Source organism: Bactrocera neohumeralis, chromosome 6 (assembly GCF_024586455.1).
Source record: "Bactrocera neohumeralis isolate Rockhampton chromosome 6, APGP_CSIRO_Bneo_wtdbg2-racon-allhic-juicebox.fasta_v2, whole genome shotgun sequence".
Taxonomy (NCBI): domain Eukaryota; kingdom Metazoa; phylum Arthropoda; class Insecta; order Diptera; family Tephritidae; genus Bactrocera; species Bactrocera neohumeralis.
Window position 1 is genome coordinate 36,734,640 of NC_065923.1, and position 27,997 is coordinate 36,762,636.

Here is a 27,997-nt window from a genome sequence, read left to right on the forward strand (position 1 = left end):
GCGTGTTACAATCTTCGTGGCAAACTTAATTTACTCTGTTGAGAGTATAAAAAGTTAGGAAAAGGTGGAAAAAATTTGGCACAAGCATACTTAATTTTGAAGGCTGGCTGACTGGATCCACCAGTACAAACGATTTATCTCTTAGAGCTGGGTATCCACTGTGCACACTTTGATGTCAGTTCTCGGAATAATGGTAAAGTCATCACTCAAAATGTGTTTAATAAATACGTTTGAGGTTTTAGTAACGGTTGTCAATGCAACTGTTGTACGGAAGCCAAGCAAGGACTTCGCTCTGCTCGCGCTACGCCTAACTTGCCTATGGGCTCAGCTGCGCGACAGTATGTAGGTTGGAACAACGATTGTGGGTGGTGGGTATGAACAAGGCAATTACTTCCGCTTGCATGCACATGTTGATAAGGAGGAGGGGAGAAGCGCAAATGCGTTTGCAGGATTTGTGGAATACACCGGAATGTGAGCAAACATGCCCAAATACACTTATATGGCGTTTGTGGCTCATTGCATTTACGGGCGCACATGTGTTTGTGTTCTATCGGTATCTAAAACTCCCACACAATTGCGTTCATGCATATGGGGTTTGTTGTAACGGCACGTGCGCTTGGCATTGCTTCCGCTATCCTTTGGGCTTCAAACCGCTAATTCAATTAGCTAGTATACGCCATGATAATTCCCGCGCTTGCCCGAGAGATTTGTTTCACCCTTCGATGCGGTTTATTCCTGTTGCTGAAATACGCACGAATTCACTCATTTGTCGTCCTTGTGTATGTGTGCGCACGCTTGTGGTGTAATGTATTGTTTTTTCCAAGTGACGTTGCATCAATTTCATTTCCGTTTTTTCTGTGTTCACATTGCGGATGAAACAGCGAATGTAAATATGAAAATAAATTTCTCGTGACTCATCCCCTTCGTCACTCTAATTTTATCAATTCGACACTTTTAAAGACCTGCAACTGGCTTCCGGTTTCCACTACCATGGGCTCAGCGAATATATAAATTATGGTTAGGATATATCAGAAGAATGTTGTAAAACTGTCTATTGAGTAGAAAGCAGAATACATAGGCAACGAAATACCGTGTTTACAACAGCGCGCCAGTCTTTCGTTGTTTGGCGCCAATTGGAGTTTCTCTCCTTCCTTCTCCAACTGGACTTTTCAGCGCAGTGAAAGTCTTCCTCTTTTTTCGCTTCCCCAGACTCGAAAACTCTGAGAGCTGGAGTGCTTTCATCCATTCTGTCGATATGACCTAGCCAGCGTAGCCGCTGTCTCTTAATTCACTCTAATTCTTCTTCTAATTCTCTACTATGCCAATGTTCGCTGTTGCCAATGCGCAAAGTACCATACATCTTCCGCAGAACCTTTCTCTCGAAAACTCCTAAGGTCGACTCATCAGATGTTGTTATCATCCATGCCTCTGCACCATATAGCAGCACGGGAATAATAAGTTACTTATGGAGTTTGGTCTTTGTTCGTCGAGAGACGTCATTGCTTCTCAATTGCCCACTCAGTCTAAAGTAGCACCTGTTGGCAAGAGTTATTCTGCGTTGGATTTCGAGGCTGAAGTTGCTGTTAATGCTGGTTCCAAGATAGACGAAACTATCTACAAGTCGAAGTTATGACTGTCAACAGTGACGTAGAAGCCAAGTCGCGAGATATTTCGTCTTTCCTCGTTCACTACCAGACCCATTTGCTTCGTTTCCTTTCCAGTCTGCAGAAAGCAGAACACGACTCGATTGTTATGGCCGATGATATCGATGTCATCGGCGTACGCTAGAAACTGTAAACTCTTATAGGATATTGTACCTTCTCAATTTATCTCTGCTGCTCATTATGCCCTTCACAAGTCCATTTTTTAACATTAAAGAATATCTATATTATGCAGCTATAAGCCAGAGCAATATGTTTGAAGCTTTTAGCGATGCCTGACAGACGGACATGGCTAAATCGACTCAGCTCGCCACGCCTACTTATTTAAAGCATTTAATCTCGCCCTGATCCGTCTGTAAGCTTTTTCGGAAATTTCCTTATGTATCGTTTTAAGTGACTTTCGTAAATCTTGTACTCGTTCGGTAACCAAGCGCATGTCACTTTTGACAATCTCGTCAACTATGTGTATAATGCACTGGAACCCAGTACATATACAGCTTGAATATACTTCAGTATACCGAAGGTTTGAAGGGAAATCCACCTCCGAGCAATGTAATCCGGCTTCCAGTACATTAGCCATTTTTACTCCGTCTGAATTAATGTTGTGACTCATGCTGGCGAGTCATATACTACTGCTTCATCCACCATCGTTGAGTGTGACTTGAAACTTTCTGTTCCAAATATAGCATGAGGATATGTGGTCTATTTCATTGAGGCGGTTACCCACTTATTGAGCTATTCCCGTAGGTCCTTGTGAAGAAGTCATCTATCGCCGTCAATTTTGCAGCCGAGTTTTTTTACTATAATGTCGATTGGTGTTAGGTTTAGTACTTTTTCTAGTTTAGCCTGGAGTGATTATTAGCGCTCCCGTTATGCAGAACAGCTAGTCGCTATATCGGCTCCAACGGTTATCTATCTGAGACTTTGCTGGCAACCATCCACCACACCAAAGCACAGTTAAGCAAAATTATGTACCGCCATTTCATGAGGCCAGATGATAGGCCCCATGCAGACTCTAGCACCTTCTAACATTCATACAAGACACCCCTGGCCTTTTTCAGTCTCTCCTCCACATTGAGTTTCCTTACTAATTTGTTATCTAAAATTATTCCCAGGTATTTCGGATGCTCATTAATTGTTATCTCAAACCTGTTGAGCGGCTCGGATTTCCGTGTCGAGATTTTCTACCTCCTTGTAATGAGTACCATATTCGTCTTATAGGCATTTACGTCTGTTGCTTATTACTTATTGTGTCTAAGAACTTCCCTGTCACTATATAGCAGGCATCTTTCTATTCCGCATTAATCCTCCTGCAGCTCAGTAGAGCTTTTATTCATGCTATCATGGCAGGCTCTGTCCGGACGACTTCCAGACTGTCAACCTCTGCGTTATCAAGACATTGTTGAATGCTCCACTTATAGAAAGACGACCAGAACATATTCATTATTTTCTAGAACTCTTTCTATATTTTAGGTTAGGAGTCAAGACAGTGGATATACTATTCGTATAGGCATGTGTGCCTATAAAAGTTTGTCTCTATTGTAGGCGCATATAATTATTTTTCTCCTTCGTCTGGCTTCGCCGTAAGCCTTTCAGCTTTCTACCCCTCTTTACGTACATTTTCCCTCGGCGTAGACTTTACCACAGACAAAACACATTTGACATCCTCCCAAGAAGGTAACAAGGCTTCCTCTTCTTTCTTCTCTTCAGTGGTATTGACACTTTCTACGCATCCTCATCGACTGTAGAGCCTCTACGTTGCAAAGCGGGATTTACAGATGCAAGACACTGCAACTATACTCGGTGAGGTCGCCGGTGGTAGCAGCGACTTCTCCGAAAGTCATTGGGGCTGATGGCCATTCCGCTTTTCTTCCTTATTTATCTACATAACGAGTTTTGTTTTCAAAAAACCTTTTCCCCTAACGCTTTATATCTACCGCCAGGTACCTCATTAGCAATGGTAGAAGAAGATATATACAGGGAGTGTAGTATAAGGGCATATGCAAAACAAATAAACGCTGTGCATAGACTCATTGCTATTCGAGTGACAAGTGCTTTCCGAACGATAAAGCGATGCTGCTGAAATTCTAGCTAGTATGTCGCCCATTCACATCCAGGAGACGAATTCGCACGATTGAACGAGCTATCAAAGCCGTTTGTAGGCGTAAAAAAAGAGGAGAGAATCAAAAGCATCCCAATGAGGCAACATCGGTGGCAAACCTCAACCAAACTACGGTGGATCCACATACAAATCCCGGACATCCATTCGTGTACAGATAGACAACATGGTGACCTAGACTTCCACCTAACCCAAATAGTGAGTGGACACGAATGCTTTAGAAGTTATCTGTTCCGATTCCATCACGACCGTAGTCCGTACTGTCTGACTTATACATACATAGTGCATAGAAGACTCTGAGTACGTAAATCTTCAAAGCTCTCGTTTTACAAATATAAGGGAAAATTTTAAAACTTCACTTGGCGGTAGTTTTTCGGTGCAAAATTTGACAGCACGCTTGTGTCAGTCATCTGGTAAATGGAAAGTGTCAGCGAAGCCTCAGCTCAAATCATGACACAACTAAGTCATGTACAGTATATTAGGCAGCAGTCACTCCCTGGGAGAGATACGAATTGGGATTGTGTTAGGTTCCGAACTCCGGCTTTCGCTGCCTCTTGCTGTCAAAAAAATCCCCTTCCCAGTGTTGGATGAAAAGCAAGTCACCAGGAAGAAGAGAATGAATACATTACTCTGCCTTAAGTACTTCTACCATAGCATACAACTTACATAAAAACTGCCCGATCGAAATCAAAACAAACATAATTTTTTTATGCAATAAGAAATTCACGTAGAGAGGGTATACTAGCTTCGGTATAACGGTAGTTAACATTATATCTCGTTTCATTTAATATTATAATTTGGTCCACACTTATCATTTCATGTCATTTGAATCAACAATTATAGCATTCCAAACAAAAAGAAAAGTGTAAGACAAAAAACTACTTCAATGTCTGATATAATATTTTCTATTTATATATCCTTCAAATTCTATCCAAATAAGTGTGAAAAATGAGGTTATGTCCTCCGCAATCAAACACACTCAAGCACTTGTTTCTTCATGCTTTATCCTAAAAGTGTGTTTCGAAAGGCGAATGTTTGTATGCTCAGTAAGTAATCAAAGCAAACGAAATAGACGCGTTCTTGCGCAACAGACAGTTAAATCGAAACGACCTTGAACTTCAGCAAAGAAATCATTGACTTGTGACTTCTGTCAAGTTAAGAGACGAAAAAGGCTATATTAGCGAAAAAGAAAGTGTTTACTGAAATGCTTGCAAACAGACGGACGAAACGTGAAAAGAAAAGCAAAGCAAATAATAAAGAAACTGAACTAAAATGTTGCAAGCACCTTTAGCCTTTGTGGCTGCCAGGAGTGTGACTGCAATAGATTACGCCAGCCAAAGGCTGTGATAGCCAAACCAAAAGGGCAGTGAACGACTTGGCGTGTCTTTGTATTGTGCACTTTGATTATGATAGCCATGCCATTGATTTATGTAATACAATTTGCCAAAAAAAAAATATATATGTATATTTCTGATCATAATGATAAATTTGAACAAGTTAAGATCGGGTGTCACCGAACATTTTATACTCTCGCATGATAAAGTGATAATCGAGATTTCATTATACGTCATTTTTTGTTTTCAAATACCGTATTTGTGTAAAGTTTTATTCCGCTATCATCATTGGTTCCTAATGTATATTGTATTATACAGAAAAGGCATTTGAATTCAAAATAGCGTTATATTGGAAGGAGGAGTGGTGTTAAGAAAATATTATATACCGAATTTCATTGAAATCGGTCTAGTAGCTCCTGAGATTTTCAATTAAAAAAATGCCTGGGTGCAGCTTCCTTCTGCAATTTCTTCCGTAAAACGTTTTTTGTTAGTCGGTTAACGCACTTTTAGTGATTTTCAACATAACCTTTGTATGGGAGGTGGGCGTGGTTATTATCCGATTTCTTCCATTTTGAACTGTATATGGAAATGCCTAAAGGAAACGACTCTGTAGAGTTTGGTTGACATAGATATAGTTTTCGAGATATGTACAAAAAACTTTGTAGAGTGCGTGGCAGTTGGCCGATTTTGCCCATCTTCGAACTTAACCTTCTTATGGAGCCAAGGAATACGTGTACCAAGTTTCATCATGATATCTGAATTTTTACTCAAGTTACAGCTTGCACGGACGGACGGACGGACAGACGGACGGACGGAATCCGGAATTCAACTCTACTCGTCACCCTGATCACTTTGGTAAATATAACTCTATATCTGACTCTTTTAGTTTTAGGACTTACAAACAACCGTTATGTGAACAAAACTATAATACTCTCCTTAGCAACATTGTTGCGAGAGTATAAAAATGTATGTTTTTGTATAACCGAAATAAATATGCGCAATTGACCAAGTAATGGGCATAAATTGTTTACAGTTATTTTTACAAACATATGTATGTTGATATTTTGTGGCTAATTTTTCATTTCTTAAACGGTTCTTTATGGCAGCTTTAGCTGATATGATCTATTACCTCTCAATCATACACAAACACACCCAGGCGTATACGCAACCAAAAGCCTGTATGCCATAAACATTGACAGCCACACATAGATTTGTGAGCATATCCACTCCCCTGCCAGCTGAGGGGCAAATATTTCATTCATACTAATGGCAAGACGATCATAATTGCGCATGAAATCCGAATATTTCAAGCTTAAGAAGAATTTAAAAAGTCATTAATCGGCCTTCGTTTATGTGTGCAGGAGCAGAGTTGCTGTCGCCGCAGATACCGACAAACAAACTTACAAATATAAATGAAGTATACTTAGATATATAGTGTATACACTTAGATACATAGTGTTTACATACATACATACATATATACAGTTATATGTATGCTAGTTGTTGACGTCCTGCTTCGCACGACTCTGACTGTGTGATAAGATATCATTTGTGTATGACGCGAGAAATCACATGTTTGGCCGCACGACAAAACAACAAGACATAACCAGCACAACAACAACATTAGAAAACAACTAACCAGCCCTACTTGTGCTCAGTACACGCTCCCCGTACAGTGGAAGGCCACATTGTACAGGCACAGCACAGCACAGGGAAATATGTCTCACACGACTGGCGCATGCGCATTGCGCGGACCGTGGAAAAAATCCCCGTAATTTTGCAGAGCAGCCCAGCTGCATGAAGGCAACATTAACAGCGCCAACGACAATTGTAATGGGCGACTGTTAGGGCACAACAGCAACGCGTGGTGGCGTTTTTGGCGGATTCGCACAGAATCAATTGAGTCAGTCGAGATGTGGACACGTGAGCTGTAAGAGCGAAATCGAAAAGGACGGAGCGCAGTCAAACTTAGGCAACGCGTCGTGTCAGTGACAGTGTCAGTTGATAGTTATCAGGTGCACAACGGTGTATATAACAGCAACATAAATACAGAAAACAACAGAAAAGCACAAAAGCAGTGGCAAGGCAAGTGAAAGTGAACGTGTGTGTAGTGCTGGCAAATGGCAATGAAGTGTTGCAAAATTAAGATATGAAGTAATATCGAAAAAAGCGCACATATGTGTTTGCTGTACAGTGTTAAATACATGGATAACTGTGCAAGGCAAAAAGTGAAAGTGAAAGTGAAAGCAACGCAATACAGGAAAGGCCAGAAAAAGCCCGAAAAAGTAGCTAACCACAAGGCTAACTGAAATTTCAGAAAAATTTAAGCACAAGAACGCCCGAAACTCGCTTCGCAGCACGCTCGAGTGTCCGTTCGTTTCCACTACTTCCAATTTCGGGTGCTAATACGTCAGGGTCCGTGGCCGCGTATGCGTGTATAAGTGTGTATGCGTATATATGCTTGCGTGTCAAGTAAAATCAATGAAAGCAAAAGTGAAAACGTGCTATACAGCTAACTGCAACTGTGTACATACATATGTGTGACGTGGGCAATACCAAGTGAGTTGCCCCGAGGCTGCCGAGCAGGACTCTTGACCAGTTGATAGGTGAGGACACGCGCACCCACACACACACACACACACACTATTTATTACTTACATATGTGAAAACTGCATGCCAACATTTTGTGTTTTTTTTTGTTTTTTGTAATTTTTACACACATATTGAGCGATGCAGGCAGACAGCGCTATACACAAACACACGCTTGCGTCGTTTTACGTCATGAATTTCACAGCAATGTGCTAAAGTTCGTGCCACATACACACGCACACAGGTCAGTGCGCAGCGTGTATTTTTAGTATACACACGAACACACGTATTGGATGCGTTTAAATACATTTGTTTACTATATTTGCTTGTATACTACATATACATATATGGAATTTGTATTTTTTTTTTCATTTTCGTCGGTTTTGAAAGCGTTGCTGCTAGTGGCACCGTTACTGCTGTGGCGCAACTAATGCTGCATGTGTGTATTTAAATTATAATCTATTCGCACAATGCGCTCGACTCGAGGAGTATCCTTGTCCCCAATGCAGGCTATACTAGATATGCACGCATTGTACACACGAACAACACACATACGACTGCTTACACCCACATTGGTTCTAGTCTAAACCGATATATAAGTATTAGTATTTGCATTTATGTGCCTGGCGTTTGTGTGCTTGCAGGCGCAATGCATGCAAATGTTTGTGTGGCGCACTTAGGCGAAAAAGCAGTTGCATAATATATTACGTATACGCAGTGTGCGACCAAAATGAAATCAGGCGCATGCATGCAAGTGCAAAAACAAATAAAATGGGCGTACGGTGTATTTGCATATGTCGTTTGTTTGTGCGTGACAAATTAGAATTGAAAATGTAGATTTTTCCTGTGGAAATCGATGCTTTATTTAACAAAGATTTCTCGGGACAAACAACAGTGGCACAACACCAACACCAACAATTATAAAAAAAAATCGCGAAAAAATTTACACAACGGCTGTACCTCGTTGTGAAGCTATAATATGCTTCACAAATAGAAAATATTTCGTAGAAGATATTGATGTTGATCGCTCAGTTTGTACGGCAGCTATATGTTATAGTAATCCGATCTGAACAAAATCTTCGTAGATTTTACCGTTAGTTTAGGCAGTAATGTGGACTCAATTTAGTGAAGATATCTCGACTACTAAAAAGATTTTCCATACAAGCGCATAATATTTATCGCAGAGTTAGTATGACAGCTATATGCTACAGTGGTTCGATATAAATATATTTTTCAAGAATTGTAGCGTTGACTTGGACAAAAATATATTTCAAATTTCGTGAAGACAACTCGACTAATAAAAAAGTTTTCCATACAAGGACTTAATATTTAAGAGCACAGTTTGTATGGTAGCTATATGCTACAGTGAGCCGATATCGGTGCTTCCAACAAATGAGGAGCTCCTTTGCGAAAAAAAGCCATATGCGAAATTTCGTGAAGATATATTCACAAATAAATAAGTTTTCCATACAAAAACTTGATTTGCATCGTTCAGCCTGTATGACATCAATAGAAACAAGTAAGGAAAGGCTAAGTTCGGGTGTCACCGAACATTTTATACTCTCGCATGGTAAAGTGATAATCGAGATTTCATTATCCGTCATTTACATATTTTTCAAATACCGTATTTGTGTAAAGTTTTATTCCGCTATCATCATTGGTTCCTAATGTTTATACTCGTATTATACAAAGAAGGCATCAGATGGAATTCAAAATAGCTTTATATTGGAAGAAGGCGTGGTTGTGAACCGATTTCAGCCATATTTCGTACATGTCATCAAGGTGTTAAGAAAACATTATATACCGAATTTCATTGAAATCGGTCTAGTAGCTCCTGAGATATGCTTCTTGGTCCATAAGTGGGCGGCGCCACGCCCATTTTCAATTTTTAAAAAAAGCCTGGGGGCAGCTTCCTTCTGCCACTTCTTCCGTAAAATTTAGTGTTTCTGACGTTTTTTGTTAGTCGGTTAACGCACTTTTAGTGATTTTGAACATAACCTTTGTATGGGAGGTGGGCGTGGTTATTATCCGATTTCTTCCATTTTTGAACTGTATATGGAAATACCTGAAGAAAACGACTCTGTAGAGTTTGGTTGACATAGCTATAATAGTTTACGAGATATGTACAAAAAACTTAGTAGGGGGCGGGGCCACGCCCACTTTTCCAAAAAAATTACTTCCAAATATGTCCCTCCCTAATGCGATCCTTTGTGCCAAATTTCACTTTAATATCCTTATTTATGGCTTAGTTATGACACTTTATAGGTTTTCGGTTTCCGCCATTTTGTGGGCGTGGCAGTGGGCCGATTTTGCCCATCTTCGAACTCAACCTTATTATGGAGCCAAGGAATACGTGTACCAAGTTTCATCATGATATCTCAATTTTTACTCAAGTTACAGCTTGCACGGACGGACGGACAGACGGACGGACAGACGGACCGACAGACAGACATCCGGATTTCGACTCTACTCGTCGCCCTGATCACTTTGGTATATATAACCCTATATCTGACTCTTTTAGTTTTAGGACTTACAAACAACCGTTATGTGAACAAAACTATAATACTCTCGTTAGCAACATTGTTGCGAGAGTATAAAAATATTCTATAGTGATCCGATACGCCGGTTCCGCCCATGGCGTAAAAGTTAATCGTAAGGTCCTCAATTTTAATGTATTTGAAGACATTAATATTGAAAATTTTTAAGCAGATGAGCAAAAACGAAAATGGATCACTGATAGTGGGTTTCTACCTTAGCAAGTGCTTTGGAATGTGACTGCTTTTGTTGTTTCCTCCACTCATTTGATGATTTGGTTTAAATTTTGAGCATTCCGATCTTGAAGAGGGTATTTTTCACTTCATTATTCTACATCTCGAAGTATTTGCTCGAATCTAGCTAAACTCCAGAGTCCAATCGCGCTCCTTTTAAAGAATGGACTTGACACCGACAATAGCGGAACTTGATTTAGATTACAATTTACAGACTAGTACTTACAACAAGAAATACACTATTATATGCAGCCAGGCTTCAAAATCAACGGTAAAATAATGTTTTGCTCACACATACCTACTGTCAATATTCAAAAGGAATGACACAAGAAGCCTGGTAGGACTGCTAACAGGTCACTATCTAATTGGCAGATATACCAGCTGACTGGGAGTATCATAGAATGACTACAGTATGTTAGAAGCTGTCAGGAGCTAGAAGGAAAATTCGAATAAACTTTGTTTACGAATCGCATAATCGCGACTATGGTTCGAGGGTTTCCGAAAGATGTCTGAGCCTCCTAAAGGTCTAAGTGCGTTTTAGACATTAACTCTAGCTACATATATACCTGGCCTGACGAGATATAAGTCTTGGTCGTTTGGTTTAATTGACAATTATATGCATGGATAAATTAAAACTAAGCGAGATAGATATAGGGTTATATATAAGTAAATGATCAGGATGACGAGATGAGTTGGAACCCGAGTGACTGTCTGTCTGTTCTTCCGTCAATACATATCTATAGTTGACTTTTGACTGAAAATATTGGTCAATGTGTGAAATATACAATTGAAATTCATGCCAGGAAAGGCTGGCAATAGTATTTGTGTGTATCAAAAATGGAGTGAATCGTGTTAATACTTTCTTGAGCCCTCATATACCTAATATAAAGATTTTCGAACTTTCAGAAGACTTTATACCGGCCAAATTTGAAAATTACAGAACGTGTTTTACTTATAACAGTATATCTTTGTGCTTAAAATAGATATGATTTGGTGAAACTTGACCTAGTCCCCATATAACGATTACCACGATTTTCGAACATCCGGCCGATTTTGCTCCATATGATTGGTGATTGCATGGGATCCCAGGGAACATCTTTTTAGTACCATTTGTGGCATGATAATAGTTAATGGCTAAAATCGGTTCGATACTACTCCAACACCCATATACTACGTATAATATTTTGGTTTTTCTAACAAATCTTATGCCGATTGTGTCGGTCCGTGCATGAGTTATATAGAGAATACATATAAATTGTATGTACAGCCGTTGACAGCTAATTAGAAACGCGATTTATTTTGAAGTAAATTAAATTATTTTCGAATAAATCAATAATTTTTACAGTTTTTTCACTAATATTATTGAAACTTACATTAAACTTAAATTCTAATAGTAAAAATTTTAATCAAAAATCCTTTTTTTTAAGATTTTAACAAAAATGTATGGAATCAACTTTTTTAGTGCGGCAACTAATTAGAAATGAAAATTTTTTATCAGCAAAAAATACTGCTATTAAAAAAATTGCTTACTTTCAGTTATTTGTTGCCTAACTCTTTTACTTTAATAATGCTTCACATCCACTGCGAATTGACGTTATAAGACTCTGACAGCACACCACTAGTGTTGCTTGCCATGCCGTCCTAATTTCATCAAAAATGTCATCCATATTTGTGATATTTTTGATACCTACTGTTTTTTTGACATCAACAGAGATGTGTTCTCTTCATGGAATTTTCAACAAAAAACTTTTGTGTTGACTTTGCCGTGTGATTTGGATTGTTATTTTGTTGGAATTTCCATATAATAGGCAAATTGTCCTTAGTCCATGGCAAAATGAGAGTTTTTAGAATGTCGAGTCCTTATTTAAAATTCCATCAATCATGTGGAGCGGACCTACACCAACCCAAGAAAAAAATTCCCACACCATAATTGATCCTCCGCCATGTCTGACTACGTGTGAAACATAGCGAGGATCAAATTCTTGTTAGATTGGTCGGTAAACATACCTTCGATCATCAGGATATATGCGATTTATTTTGTTACATCGCTCCAAATAACATACTTCCATTTATTTGTTGTCCAAGTTCAATAAGCGTTGGAACAGTCTACGCATTATTTCCTTTGAATTTTAGTTAGAAGTGGTTTCATGCGTGCTGTTCTGCCGTAAAATCCAAACTCGACTAAACGCCGGGCAATTGTTTTCTTAGATACGAGTATTTAGACATTATATTCGTCTTGGATTTTATGTAGAATATCAGTGGAACTCTGTATTGGGTCTCCTCGGGAGATGGTAGTAATTCTGCGGTATATTTCTGTTAAAGTTTTTCGGGGTTTTTCTTCACGTGCAACATTGGAAATAGTTTTAAAATTCTTTATTTATACTTGAATAATACATTTGAATATATTTTAAACCCCAGCTTTGAAACACACCCTTACCAGAAATCAATAATATTATTAATAAAAATTAACACCTTGAGGTGTTAATTCTTTAAACAACTGTTTCACCTTCTATATCGTAACGCATTTACTATTTCGGAAATAAATAAAAGAGTTTTAACTTCAGATCTACAAAACAGAAGTGAATAGAGTAACACGAACAATGCAAAACTTTTAGGAATATACATAACGGTATATTAAAATTTTTTATCATTATTCTCATCAGCCACCTACAAAAAAGGGAGCGTTTCTAATTAGCTGTCAAAGGCTGTATATGTAAAATTACTAAGATTCCGATCTTCTGCTTGACGTTATACACTTTAAGGTATTTCCGTGGCATCGATTCCTTCAGGTTGCAAGAGTATAAAATGTTTGGTTGCACCCGAACTTAACCATTTCTCACTTGTTGTATTACGAATTGTCCTTTACTTGAAAAGAGTCCTGAGTTTCGACGATCACTTCATTATTCAGTTCCTGAAAATACAGTAGATGCGGAAGTAATTTGAAGGTTAATGCATGGATTTTTGTTATCCGTTTCAGTGACTTATGACACGGTGCATTGTTTTTCTTTCTTTCAATGCGGCAGTTTTTCGGCGATTTCCTCCTTCAAACGATGCAATAACGCTGGGTAATAGTCGTTGTTGATTGTGCTTTCTGTTTCGAGGTAGTCAATAAATATTATTCCATATGCATCAGAAAAAATACAGACGCCACCAAACGACTGTTGCGTTTTTTCCCGCTTTGGAGCGGGTTCATCCTGTGCGGTTCTCTCGAATAATCCATCCATCCATCTCCTTGATTGTTCCACAGCAACGCAAATAATCGGGTTTATTGCGCTTTAATATCTCCAAACACTGCTCCTGCTCCGAATCATTAACTCATTGCTGTTTTTTGTCAAAAGTGAAGCACCCGCTTTGCACAGAGTTTTTCATACCCAAATACTCGTGAATCATATGATATCATTAGAGTGTCATCCAAAATTACTTTTCATACTCTTGCAACCTGTTGCTACAGAGTATTATAGCTTCGTTCATTTCAAAAACACTGGTGCAGTGGTTTCGGTGATTGAAGGGGCATCGCTTTGGAGACTGTGATCACACTGAAAGGTGAATTTTTAATTTCTACTTCGCGTGTTTTTCGAATCGGTAGATTTTTTTTGGAAGTTAGTAGTACTGTTAGTGACACTATGCTTAATTTCACGTAAAAATATTCATTAGTATTTGCGATACGCGTCGTTTTGTGATGCTGAATTCTTCGATTTTTACTTGGTCTGAATTTATTGAACAAAGAAGAGCGATAATGCACCATCTCATGCTGCATTGGTTATTGGTGATCATTTCGCAGCTTTTTCAAGTAATATCATGTCGCAACCACCGCATTCGCCTGATTTACCTTCGTGTAACTTCTGGCTATTCTGCAAATTCACATGATCACTCCGAGGACATTATTTTGACTCAATTGAGAATATAAAAGCTGAATCGAAGAAGACTCTGAAGGTCATCAGGATGGAGGCTTTTTTCAAGTGCTATGATGATGAAAACTGGCAAAAAAAAGCAAAATCAATTGATGAAATAAGTATTACATTTATGATAATATACTAACAATGCTATTTTTCATGACTCAAAAACAAAAATTCTATAATTTTTTCGACAAATTAACTATTATTAAATTTTGGGGCACAATTTTCTGAAAGAAAGTAAGAAAGTAATCGACGTAGCAAAGCAAAATCATAGGTCGTTAAATTTGCTATAAGAATAAGTTTTCGTTTTCGATTTATAATTATGTTTTTGAATGAATTAAATGTCTGAACGCAATAAGAAAATATTTCTCTGTTATTTATAGGGTAAATCGAAAATCACAAAACGCAAGCTGTTGATGTTGTCTAGTATTAAGAGTTCAAACTTTATCAGAATTTTTTTCCGTCTGCAAAATTTACTATACCTATATATACCTGCTTTATTAGCATTTTGTGCGAAAATTTAGTATAAAATTGTATATATTTTTCATATCATCCCAAAGTAGAGATTTCAGCAAACATAAAGCCAACTGATTTAAAAAAAAACCTTATATTTTTATATCAAAAATTTTAATTAAAAATCAGGGTTTTTTTTATTTAAAAATTAAGTGTGTTTTGAACATAAGTTAACATCTAATTTTGAGAAAGATTTTTTTTTGTATACGATAAAGACAAAAAACCCAAAAACTTGTATATTTGAATTTTTCACAGCGGTTATGTGAAAAAGGTGTTCTTTTAAAAGTTGTAGTTCTCTACATTATCTACAACTTTGCGATATAACTTTTTTCCATAGCATCCATAGTTTTGCCGAAAATCGAGCTAACCCGTTTTTAAGCCTTAATAATTTAACCACGCTGTTTCCATTCATCTTTCGGAAATGAGATCTCCGGAAAATTATTTTAATTTCGTTTTAGTTTTCTTTTTTACCATCGTTTCTACTGGGTTTCAACTTACGATGAATTCTTTTCACTTTCTATCATTTCTTCAGACTTCTGCACTGGCCCTTTTATGATATATTGGCGTTACTCTTGATCCTGATTGTAAAATGAGTCCTTTAAGCATTTTCCTATCAACTTCGGTATTATTTTAAATTTTGACCTCATCGATTTGCTTTTATTCAAGAATTTCTCAAAGGAAGTTCCAACTACTTATCTGAACCTTCCGAGGATACTTACATGTGTGTATGTGAACATGTGGTTTAAATGCTTACCTTCCAACCTATTCACATTTTGATTTGGGTAGAAAAGCACTTTCGCAACACGCTAAATACGCTCAACTTCACCACGCGTTTATTAACCATTGTGAGTAAACTAACCGCTACACCTTCAGGTATGATTAATTCGTTGTGGCAGCTCACTCAACGATACCCGCCTGTAAAAGGCTGAAATGGATAACGCTGTTGTCCTTCACCTCTGCCTTCTGACACGATGTGAAAGGTACGAGCATAAAATCGCAAAGCTTGCTGTGTGTGGTGAGTGTAGTTGTGAGTGCGAAATTGCGAAATTTTTGTTTTGCTTTTCTCTCTTGCGGTGATGAGGATACGCTGGCGATAAGCACACGGGTCGGCAAGTTCATGGGGCTCAAAGTTTTGTGTAAATACACATCTTCAGTCGGCAAATAGCTTTGGTCGTAAGTGAACTATGCTCCCAAAGCGCTCCTCCACCCGTCAGCGATCGGCCTTCTTGTGTTTCCATTTCATTCGCATGTCGTGTTTGACCTTCTTCCTGACAACGGAAACGCGTAATTGTGAGTGAAGGGCTAAGATGGCTCACATGCACACGCACATAGAAAGTACTGTATGTGAGCGCATATGGGTTACGGATCGCCGCTCGCCGCTGTTACCTTGAAGTTGTGGCTTTGCAAATAAATAATACATATAATTCGCTGGCAGGCTATTACTTCTCCTTGGTCTTTAACACAACAACTCAACAGCTCGTATAGACGGCACATACATATGTGGGAATATTAGCATACTATGTAGAAGGTACATATAGTATATTTCAGCCGTCATTTTAGCGTCCTGAGCGCTTGCATATGCAACAAAACTTAATATTTGAAGGCCGTGTTGGCCGTAGCTTCATGAGTTGCAGCCGCTTGGAGGATATACGGTTGTTTGTAGGGTTTTAACATGTATGTGTATATGTGTGTATGAATGCGAAACGACGTTCAGCTTGTTGAAGGTTATGGCACGGCTTGCGCCTATTTCCGCGCCCTTGAACCTTCGGCATTGAAACTGTATGACAACATAGAAAAGGAAATAAACTTTATTTAAATACACGCCTTCAATTGCTGCTTTTGGACTTCAGTGACGTGCAAATTAGCTCGTTTCAATATTTATCGTTATAGCAAGAGTGAATGAAATCATCTCTTGATAGATTGTGATATTGATATATGTTCAACAAATCCAAATGTTTTCCATAATGTATATAAAAGGAACAGAACTCTTGGAACATCGAATGCAGTTCCATCATCAAAGCTTAGCTTGATTTCCTGAAAAGGGAGACGCAGCAATGCCAAACCGCAGGTGGACGCTTTAAGTCTCCCATTAAGGCCATTGTGCTTCCGAGTGGTAACCAATTAAATCGTATCCAGCAATTCAATAGATACCTCATTTCTCTTTCATTGGAAATGGTGTGGTCTAAAAGGACTTGCTTATTCGACACCAGGCCTAAGACTTTTCTGTTACATGTATTTAGATCTAAGACTGCCTCCTTACGCCTATTAATAGGGATTAATGTAGTCCAACAAAGCCTTTCATTAGCATTACAATTCGAGCTATAGCATCTGTCCCACTAACGACTTGCATGCCTGTTTTGCCGCTTACTCCTTGAAAAGTGGAGACAGAGAGTTAAAGGACAAGTACAGGGCCACCAGAAGCGGTGAATTAGTTGACAACCTCACCACTGTGTGTCTTGTGTCGACGTAATTACTAAAAGAGAGAAGTTAGAATAGAATTTCTTTGAATTGACTGAGTTTATTTCAGTACCAGTAAAGTTAAATCAAACTTAACTTTACCTTATCTGTCAACTAAATTTTTGAATAATATTGGTCTATTCCGGAGTCTGTTCTCCCAGCTGTCAATTCCATGTCGTTCTCAGTTTCATATCCCGCTGCGTTTCTCGTTTAGGGAGAAGTCACAACGGGCCTCCATCTGCGCACTTGACGACGGGGCCGTCTGGTGTTCTCCGGCTGTCGTCTTAACCTCCCGCCATTCCAGTTGAGAAAACTTCCGAAAGAGGTATTGTCGAACCCGAACCTATTCTGGTCGGTGAAGAACGAAAAGTGAGCCCTACCGTCTATGTACAAATGCAAGAAATGAGTACTTTCTGCATGAACTCACTTTCATGGTACTGCCGCGATAGAATATCTCCACAAACTCGTCCTCAACTCCATATTGATTGTTATGTGAGACAAACTCAACCGAATTAGCCTTAATTATAATGTGTATATGATGAGAACACCAGATTATTATACCGATTTTATTATTTTTTATATATATTTTTTATTTATTTTTATTTATTATTTAAAAAACGCTCTCTGAATTTCATTAGGATGGTTTGGAAGTTTGAAAATCTGTATATGAGTTATGTGGGGGCCAGCGGAAGTATTGGTGGTTTTATCTTTATCAATTTAGGAGATACATATGTATATTAAGCCAATCAGAGGCGGGGCCACCTCCACTTTGAAAAAAGTGTTTAAATCTAAAATGCGCTTCCTTAGTGACATTCGTTTTACAACATAAAAGTTTTGTATCTTAACAAGGATTATTTATGCTATCTGCGATATCGACAGCTTAGCTCATTTTCCTTTCTTAGAAATTTTGTAAAACAAAAAATAATTAATTAAAAAAGTATAAGCCAACAAATATTTAACTCTTCTAATTGAAAACCTCTTCCATATATTACTTCAAAACCATTAATTAAATTAAAAATTAATCTGAAATCGGTTCTAGAAACAAATATATTTGCAATATTATTGATAGATTTCTTTAGAAATAAAGCTTCTTTTCCAAATTTTTCTGATCATTAATTATTAAGCATTTTAGAAGCACTTAAACTAGTCAATCGAAGGTCAATTTCCAACAGGCCTTTGAAATACCCTTATGAAATACCCGAATATACATATGTACATATACATACATATACACAAATTATATGCCAAAATATAAAGTAACTGTAAACTTGAATGCATCGATGAGGTTTTTATTCGCATTTGTTTAAAATTCTAAATTAAACTTCATTCACCCGTATTTGCGTCTGCAGTTGTTTGCACAACTGAAATTTAGCTAAATGCAAATAGACGATCGCTAAATATTTCGGGTATGTTTACCCAAAAATAAAACAATAAAACAATGAGTAAGATAAATAAGCACCTTAAAGTAAATATAATTCTTCTATTTGCTGAGCCTATGATTTTATATATCTACAATAACAAATTAGTCACTCTTAAAATCAAAATTTAAGAGTAAATGGAGTCAGGTATTGAGTGGAAACGAGTTCGCTGCCAAGCCTTTTTTTATACCCTGAACGGGGCATATAAAGCGAGCTTCTACCAACCAGGAGAATATGTCGAGGACCCTACAAAATTTATACTTAATTGATCAGCATGATGAGCTGAGTCGATTAAGTCATGTCTATTCGTCTGTCTTTCCGCCTATCTGTACATTCACGAACTCTTCCCTTAGTTTGTGGAATATCTTTCTTCCAAAGAATCTGCTCATCCATCAGAACCGCCAATATCGGACCATTATAGCATATAGCTGCCATACAAACTGAACGATCGTTATCAAGTGCTTGAATGGAAAATGTTTTCATTTCCGAAGAAATTGTTCAGATCGAGTCACGGATTGGATTGAAATCTATGCGAATACTTCAACACTGTACTCATTCAATCATTACCGGAATTAGTAACCTTGACCTGTCGTCAGTCTTAGAGCAGCATATGCTACCACACAAGCCACCTTGACCCTTATTTGAAATAGCTACCATTATGGCTGATAAATAGGATATAAAGAGACGAAGCATTCCATATTCTCTATGTGAGACTAAGGAAGGAATTGACCAGGTTTTTTCAAATTTATTTTTATTTTACATACATTCTACGGATCTTGAATTATTGGCACTAAAACTTTATTATATATATTATATATTTCAAACTCTGCTGATAAATTACCAGAGCAAGTGCCAGCATATAAAAAAGTTCTAAACAACTAAAAATTTATTCATTGACACATTGTCTTTACATAAAATTGCTTCTTAGGCCCGAACTTATGCGACAGGTATTCCATACCATAGCTTCCTAACGGTTAATGAGTTAGTAATCAAATTAGTAATAAGTATTTTATTGGCACACTCTCTAAATTCCTAAATTACACTCAAGCTTTTGAGACCATGAAACATTAAACTAAACTTTGCGGCCAATCATAACATCCAAATTCCCAAAATTATACACCTGCACTTACTTACATATCGGTGGTTATAGAGTAACCAACAGCGAAGAGGCTTTCTTTTTCTCGCATTGCATTCAAATTCTTCGGTGAATATTTTTCTATTATGTTCACGGCTATATATGCAGATATAATGCATCACGTATTTGTATTTACTTTAATTTCGAGGCTTAAATATTTGTTCTTCCCAAGTTTACACAGATTGTTTTTGTTAACTTTGGGGAACGTTCCAATGAATTATTTCGCTATAAAAGTCGCTCATTTGGCAAACACAAATCATTCCCAACACAGCGTCTCCGGAGAACTGAACACTTAAAATAAAAATGAAATTCATCACTTTGATACTTTCGGGTAAGCTTCTATTTGCCTAAATTTGTACTTAATTTCTACTTAATTTTAATAAAAATACAAAATTTCATTTACAGCATTAATGGTATTTGGCGTGGTTACCGCTCAAATACCAACATGTTACAAGCCTGGAGAAAATCCTACTCCCGGTTGCGAACTCCAAGGAACATGTGTATTCACTCCAGGAATTTCGGTGATAGATCGAACACAAGAAAGGATCGACAAATGTTTGAAATCTGGAAGTCTGTTTTGTTTAAATAATTATTTTAACCATAATGTACTTACATTTAATAATAATTTCAGGTATAGTTGAAGAATCATGTAGTAACATCCTTTACGGGGTACCCAATTGCGTTACTGAGCTATTTGGTACAGTTCCAGCTGTTGGAGCTTAGACCCGACTTGCTTTCGCACAAAATTCGCACAATGGATCCGATTCGAGATACAACCGTACACCAAAATATTAATTTATACAAGTATTTAGACCTTTTGTCGAGTTTTGAAATTCGTAAAGAATTTATTCTAATATAACTACAATTAATTTGATATGTATTTGTGACATTAAATAAAGTATAACAAACTGCAATAAAAATAAATGTCTTTATTACTTAGATATATGTAGGGTATTATTTTAAATTGTTGGCAATGCAAGATTGTAGCGATACCATGCGAGGACTTGAGTTCGATCGTTCAGTTTGTATGGCAGCTAATCCCTTTAGTTAGCCGATATCGGCGGTTCCGTCAAGCAGTTTCTTGGCGAGAGAAGCACGTTTGCAAAATTTCAGACCGATATCTCAAGAATTAAGGGACTTGTTCACAGACGGGCGCACATACAGACGAACATAGTTAAATCGACTTAAATCATAACTCGGATCACTTATTTGTATGGTTTATTTTATAGAGTCTTCGACGTTTCTTTTTGGGTGGTCGTGACAAACTGAGCATGTCGTAACAGAATATTAAAGTTTTGTTCACTGTTATTTATAAAACGACATTACTGAGCTGCAAATGAAGCTAAAAACCGTAATTTGTTACAAAGGAATTAAAGTTGGGAAGGGTGTATGTCAGAGAGCTGCAACGAGTATAATGAAATCAGAAAAAACAGTCGTTCCAAAAACACAATGAAATCTTTTCAGTTCAGCATAGACAACATTGTTAATCAATTCGTGTAGCTGCCAGCGTCAACTGACCTGATGCAATACGAACAATCTGTTCTTCGGCAATCACGAACGTGTAAACGTATGGCAGGCTTCGGTTGCAATCGTATCATGTCAGTTCATAGCGTTGCGACGATTGTATGAATTGAAATGAAACTTTGGGTAAACGATAAGTAAATCTTCGAGTAAATCTATGGGTAAATCTATGAGTACAGCAAACAACAACAATTTTCTGCTGGACTGATTTGAATCATGTGTGGCAAAAAATGTATCGGCTTTGAAAATGTGCGCGTGTTACAAATTTTCGAAGCGTAAACAATGGAAATTGCATCGAATACGTACATATGTACATACATCCATATATACATACATTTGTTGTATGTATGTACTCGATAGTATTTCCATTATACATATATATACAAACATTTGTATTTGAAATAGAACAAAAGTGCACTAGTAAATCAGTGTATAGGGCATGATATACAAACCGAACGCTGTCGATCATTTTCAATCATTGAAGCATGAGTTTGCATCACTTTGGGTATTTTCTGCTGATACGAACGTTCATAAACAAATCAGGTATAAGATGATCGCTAGTGATACAAAGTTGTTCTTTATCGCTGATTTGAAGACAAACAGTTCGCTTCGTGTACATGAACTGAACTGACAGAATCAGACAGAGTAAAGGGAACAGTACTTAAGTATAAACGAAAATTTTTAAACTCGTTACAGTTCTCTTGTGTATATGTTGTGAAAAGTCGAGAAAGTGGATTGAAAGATATAAAAACCAACTAAACCCGATGAGAATATTTCTTTTTAACTCTCCACTGTCGGTTTGATGATGATTCCTCACATTCTCCACTTAACAGTTAGGGGCCATCCATAAATTGCGTCACACGAATTTAAGGACTTTTTAACCCCTCCCCACATCCTTGTCACTAGTTGTCACATTTTGTCGTGACCCCCCCCTGTTGTGGCGTCACACATTTTCCAATTTTATGGATTTATCAAAAAATAAAAAAAAACAGGTTATTATTTTTATTCTTATATTTATTGAATAATAAACAGAGAATCTCTCGGGCACGTCTAGCTGCAATTCTTTGAGGACGAGTTTTCGCGATAGGTAACAGCTCTTGTTTTTTATGTGGTTGTTTGTGTTGATTGGTGGCTTTATATGAAGAAAAATATAGGCCACATATGCTACACGATCTTTTAAATAAGTGTGGCTCGACACTAGGGCAATAACTATCATATGGAACTTGTTTCAGATGGGATGATGCTTGGAGATTTAAGAATATCTGTAGTAATAATGGAGCAAACTTAGCGTCGTTGTCATCACTCCCTGTGACTCCATAACCTTCTGATGTCTGTTTAATTAACACAGGTGGTGGTAAAAATCCGATTCGCAGAAGAGCCCCAATGTTTACAAATTTAATGTAACGAACCCTGGACACGGCGAGTATACCTCAGCAGTAAAAAGCTTCGTTACAACTTAAGCATTAAAAAACAAAGATTGTGTTTATAAATGTTTAATATTTTTTTGTTTATCTATAAATTTCACGTTTGTACATCACAAATTTTGAAATTTGATGTCACAAAGCTTTTGACCCCCCCTGCCCCTTGTCACACAATGTCACTTCTGAATGATACCCTCCCCCCCCCTTCAAGGTGTGACGTAATTTATGGATGGCCCCTTATGTTAAAAAACACTAAAGGTGGGATAACTCATCAGTTAAATTTGTCAAAGCACAAAGTACAGCGAATATGGTGTCGAGTGGCTTCTTAGCATTCAGTGCTAAAAGTGGGCAAAACAGTGGTACCCACTCAGTTTATAAGAGATCTGTCAAAATCAATATCACATGAGACTTCAGTGGCGTGACAAAACCGTTCGTTCACAGTAAGCTAGCATCAAGCCAGTACGTCTTCATTTCAGATGACTTCGTTTGCCATTATTGTTGGCACCCTACAGAGGCCCATTCAAGATTTCATTGTCGGCCAACACTAGCAAGGTCAAAGTTTTCATTGTTAGCCTAAGCCCGCCTTCATCACAACATCTACAGCTCCGATTGCGTTTATTTTCACACTGTAAGATAGCATTAATATAATACAGCAGACAACTTTAAGACTTTGTTCATATAACTTTACGTTTATTCTTCAAAACCTAGTCGCAAAAATTCTTCCCCTCGTTTTTTCTTCAACTTCTGCCAACGTTTTTTCCTCGAAACAGTAGTTAAAATCAATTTTCATAAAAGCCTTCAATGCGTGTAGCGCATCTTCTTTAATGTCTTCAATTGACTCGAAAACATTTTCCCAGGAGCGATCGTTTGAGTTTGCTGAATAGCCAGAAGGCAAACGGCGCAAACCCACATGAATGCGGTGGTTGTAGCGCGAAATTGGTTAAAACTTTGGCGAAAAACTCATGAAGAAACAATATAGTGCGCGACGATACATTATCAAGCAACATAATTCCGGCCTCTTCGCTTAGCTTCAAACAAACGTCGCCCAACACTAAAATAGTATTCCCTGTAGACAGTTTGGCCGGTCGGAAGGAAATCGGAGAGCACCACACTAAGATAACACTGGTAGACACATAATTTCTATTTTATTTTACAAAATTTATCAGTAGACTAATTGTGTCCGAATCGGTTACGTGTTCTATGTTTGGAAAGCAAAACAGTTTTGAGTTCACATTCTTTTACGTTTTTGAAATTACTGTGTTTAAGATTTTTAGGTACATTGACTAGGCAGTGCGTAAATAGTGTCATCAGTTTTTGTTATGTGTGCGGAGAACTAACTTTTAAATCGCAAATACGTAATTTTACTCCGCTTGTGCTAAAAGCTTACGAACTGTATTTTGGTGTTACCGGTGGGGGCCAAGACTAAGCACGGGTTTCTCATATTGTTAACAGCTTGGTTAAAAGGTTCAAATCGTAAAATGCCCTTTGCAGTACCAATGGTTTGCAGTACCAATGTTTTGCCATATTTGACTCACGAGAGAACTGAAGTCTAAACATGCTACATAATTTATATATTTAAGACCTGTCACACACAGTGAACAATATTAAAGGTATTGAAGAACGAGAATCGAAGTCTTAAACAAAGGAAAGGACGATCCTTTATTTGATTTACCAAAAGTGCAACAGTATAATGACTTAGTTTGATATCTAAGCTTTTCAAATCGCAGTCTGAACTTTTAGCAATGAGACTGAAAGGTTGGAACCTTCCCCAAAGTGAAGTAAATATTACTTTTTACAGAAAAAGGCAGAAGGACCTCACAAATTGCTTTCTTCAAGAAGTGGATCTAGTATAATGTTCAGAAGTTAATCTTTTATTTAACGCAGTAGGACAGAAACATGATCCAGGGGATTGGCATCTATTCATTGATTCCTCTAAACTTAGTTTAAAGTCGCTATTGGTTCATAACGGTAACAAATATCCATCTGTGCCCTCTGCTCATGCAATTTATATAAGGGAATTATATGAGAATATGACTTCTTTTAACATCCGTTATCATGAGTATGGTTGGGTAATATGTAGAGAGCTAAAATTAACAGCCCTTCTTCTTGGAATGGAACTAGGATATACGTAATACTGTTGACTCCTTTGCGAATTGGACAGGAGTGCTAGAGACAGGAGCAGTGGCCCGTACGTCAGATACTTCCTCAAGTACGCTACCAGTGAACATCTAGTTGATCCTAAAAAGATATTACTACGACCTTTGCATATTAAATTGGGTTTAATGTAGACTGAAAGTGGGATACTCCAAAAACAAAACGTCGCCGAAAAACATCGACTGTTAACAATAATACATATAATCATAGCAAAAAAACTATAGGTGATAGATTTATTTTCTGCATTTGTGGCAATCTTTACATAATAAACACTTACTTCCGTTCATGTCACAAAAAACAGGTGGAATTTTGTTTTCCAGTGTAATCGAAGACAACTGTCAACATAACCTTGATTTTTGACCTGCATTAACATGGATTTTTCGGCTTCGGCTCATCGATATTCGGCCGGGTTGATCGTCTGTTTCCGGGTCAATAATAATGTTCCAATGATTCTGATAGTCGGAAAATTGTTTCTGAAACGTTAAAGAAAAAAATTAGTGATTTTGGAACAAATCGTGATTTCACTTTTCTTGGGCCCAAATAATCTTTAAAAGTGGTTGTCACTGATCCTTTCGATATGCTAACTTTGCCGGTAAGATCTCTGACTCTTAATCGTCGATTCTCAAGCACTAATTCGTTTATTTTATTGACGTGTTGTTCATCAGTTGATGTTGATGGCCGTCTAGGACTTTTGGCAAAAAAGACAGTCATACCATTTTTTTAAATTGAAACATATTAATATTTTTTGCTCACAACATAAATGATCAGCATGACGAGCGAAGTTGATTTAGCCATGTCTGTCCGTCCATCTGTCTGTAGATTCGTGAACTAGTCCCTCAGTTTGTGAGAAATACATGTGAAATTTTGCACACGCCCCTTTCTCCAAAAGAATATGCCCATCCATGAGAACGCCAATATCGGAAGATATCTTCACTTAATCTGGCTCGGGCTATAAAACAAATGAAGTAATCTCCAAGTGCTTGTATGGAACATTTTTTCGTTTGAAAAGATATCTTCTCCGTATTTGGCACGGCGTATCCACCAAAGGAACGCCACAATATCCGAAAAAAGTGTTTAGTCCAAAAGGATGCACCTGCACTTACGTACGGAAGAAAAGGCAGGCAGTTTAAAACAAACTTTTTATGAGTATTGCTGATTATAGAGTAACCGACAGCGAGGAGACTTTCTATTTCTCCCTTTACATTCGAATTAATCGGTGAATATTTTTCTATTATGTTCACGGCTATATATGCAGTATTGTATCTGCACGTATTTGTATTTACGTTAATTTCGAGGCTTAAATATTTCTTCTTCCCAAGTTTACACAGATTGTTTTTGTTAACTTTGTGGAACGTTCCAATGAATTATTTCGCTATAAAAGTCGCTCATTTGGCAAACGCAAATCATTCCCAACGCAGCGTCTCCGGAGAACTGAATACTTAAAACAAAAATGAAATTCATCACTTTGATACTTTCGGGTAAGCTTCTATTTACCTTAATTTGTACTAAATTTCTACTTAATTTTAATAAAAATACAAAATTTCATTTACAGCATTAATGGTATTTGGCGTGGTAACGGCTCAAGAATCAGTATGCTACAGGAGTGTAGAAAATTCTACTTATGAATGCAGACTCAGAGAACCATGCATAACCAGTTTTGCAAGTCCGATGGAAGATAAAACCGCTGAACAGTTTGCGGAGTGTGAAGAATCTGGGGGTCTGTTTCTATTAAATAATTATTTTAACCATAATAAAGGATTTATATTGAATAATACTTTCAGAAATAGTAAAAACCGAATGTCCCAAAGGAGGTATTGTGCCGTTCATCGAATGCTCGTTAGACGTATTTGTAGATATTTTTGGAATAATTGCAGACAAATTTTTCCCTTAGACTCCACTTTTTTTCGCACAAAATTCGCACAATGGATCCAATTCGAGGTACAACCGTACACCACATTATTAATTTATACAAGTATTTAGACCTTTTGTCGCTTTTGAAATTCGTAGAGAATTTATTCGAAAATAACTGCAATTAATTTGACATGTATTTGTGACAATAAATAAAGTATGACAAACTGCAATAAAAATAAATGTCTTTATTACTTAGATATACGTAGGATTGTCATTATAGTATTATTTTAAATGGTTGGCAATACAAGATTGTAGCGATACCATGCACGGACTTGAGTTCGATCGTTCAGTTTGTATGGCAGCTATATGCTTTAGTTGTCCAATATCGGCGGTTCCGTCAAATGAGCAGAATGTAAAATTTCAAACTGATATCTCAAAAACTAAGGAACCTGTTCACGGACGGATGTGCAAACAGTCGAACATGGTTAAATCGATTTTAATCATAACTCGGATCACTTATTTGTATGGTTTATTTTATAGAGTCTTCGACGTTTCTTTTTGGGTGGTCGTGACAAACTGAGCATGTCGTAACAGAATATAAAAGTTTTGTTCACTGTTATTCATAAAACGACATAACTAAGCAGTAAATTAAGCTAAAAATCGTAATTTGGTGGTGAAAACGTCCAAAAAGTAAATTGATATATTTCTATCTCCATCGCCGGCCCATTAACGGCCATAAACCGCATCAAACCGTAATTTTTTCAGAATGCAATGGTGACTCATCGAGTACGTGTGGATTGCGGCCTGATCAATAACGCATATTTTGTTTATTGACGAAGCCTTTCAGCCAGACATAAGCCTCATCGCGGAAGGCGATTTTTCTATGAAAAACCGGATGATTTTCAAGTTGTAGCTCAGCCCAATTCACGAACATACGACGAATCTGGCGATAAAGCGGCGTAAACTAGATCTTATAGGGATGTACCCCAAGATCTTTTTGCAAAATTCGCCACAATGGCATGAAAGAGATGGCCAATGCTTGAGAACGACGTGTGAGAGACCGATTTGGGTCTTCCTCAATTAATGTGCCTGTGGATTAAAATTTCCTCCACCAGACGTTCAATTGTTGATCTGACAAGACGCAGTTGAGGTCACTGACT

The 27,997-nt window shown here is 37.5% G+C and overlaps 1 protein-coding gene and 1 long non-coding RNA gene across 4 annotated transcripts in view; one reads left to right on the plus strand and one right to left on the minus strand.

Moving 5' to 3' along the window:
- Positions 1 to 27,997, minus strand: part of LOC126763732 (uncharacterized) — a 179,476-nt gene that overhangs the window by 24,855 nt on the left and 126,624 nt on the right. The window lies entirely within an intron of this gene.
- LOC126763733 (uncharacterized) lies at positions 7,029 to 27,046 on the plus strand. Of its 3 annotated transcripts, none has more exons than XR_007667664.1 (4): positions 7,029 to 7,720; positions 20,063 to 20,221; positions 26,539 to 26,703; positions 26,768 to 27,046. It is a non-coding gene; the product is annotated as an uncharacterized LOC126763733 (long non-coding RNA). The 3 variants fall into 3 exon arrangements; XR_007667663.1 differs by lacking the exons at positions 26,539 to 26,703; positions 26,768 to 27,046 and adding exons at positions 20,296 to 20,460; positions 20,522 to 20,804; XR_007667662.1 differs by lacking the exon at positions 20,063 to 20,221.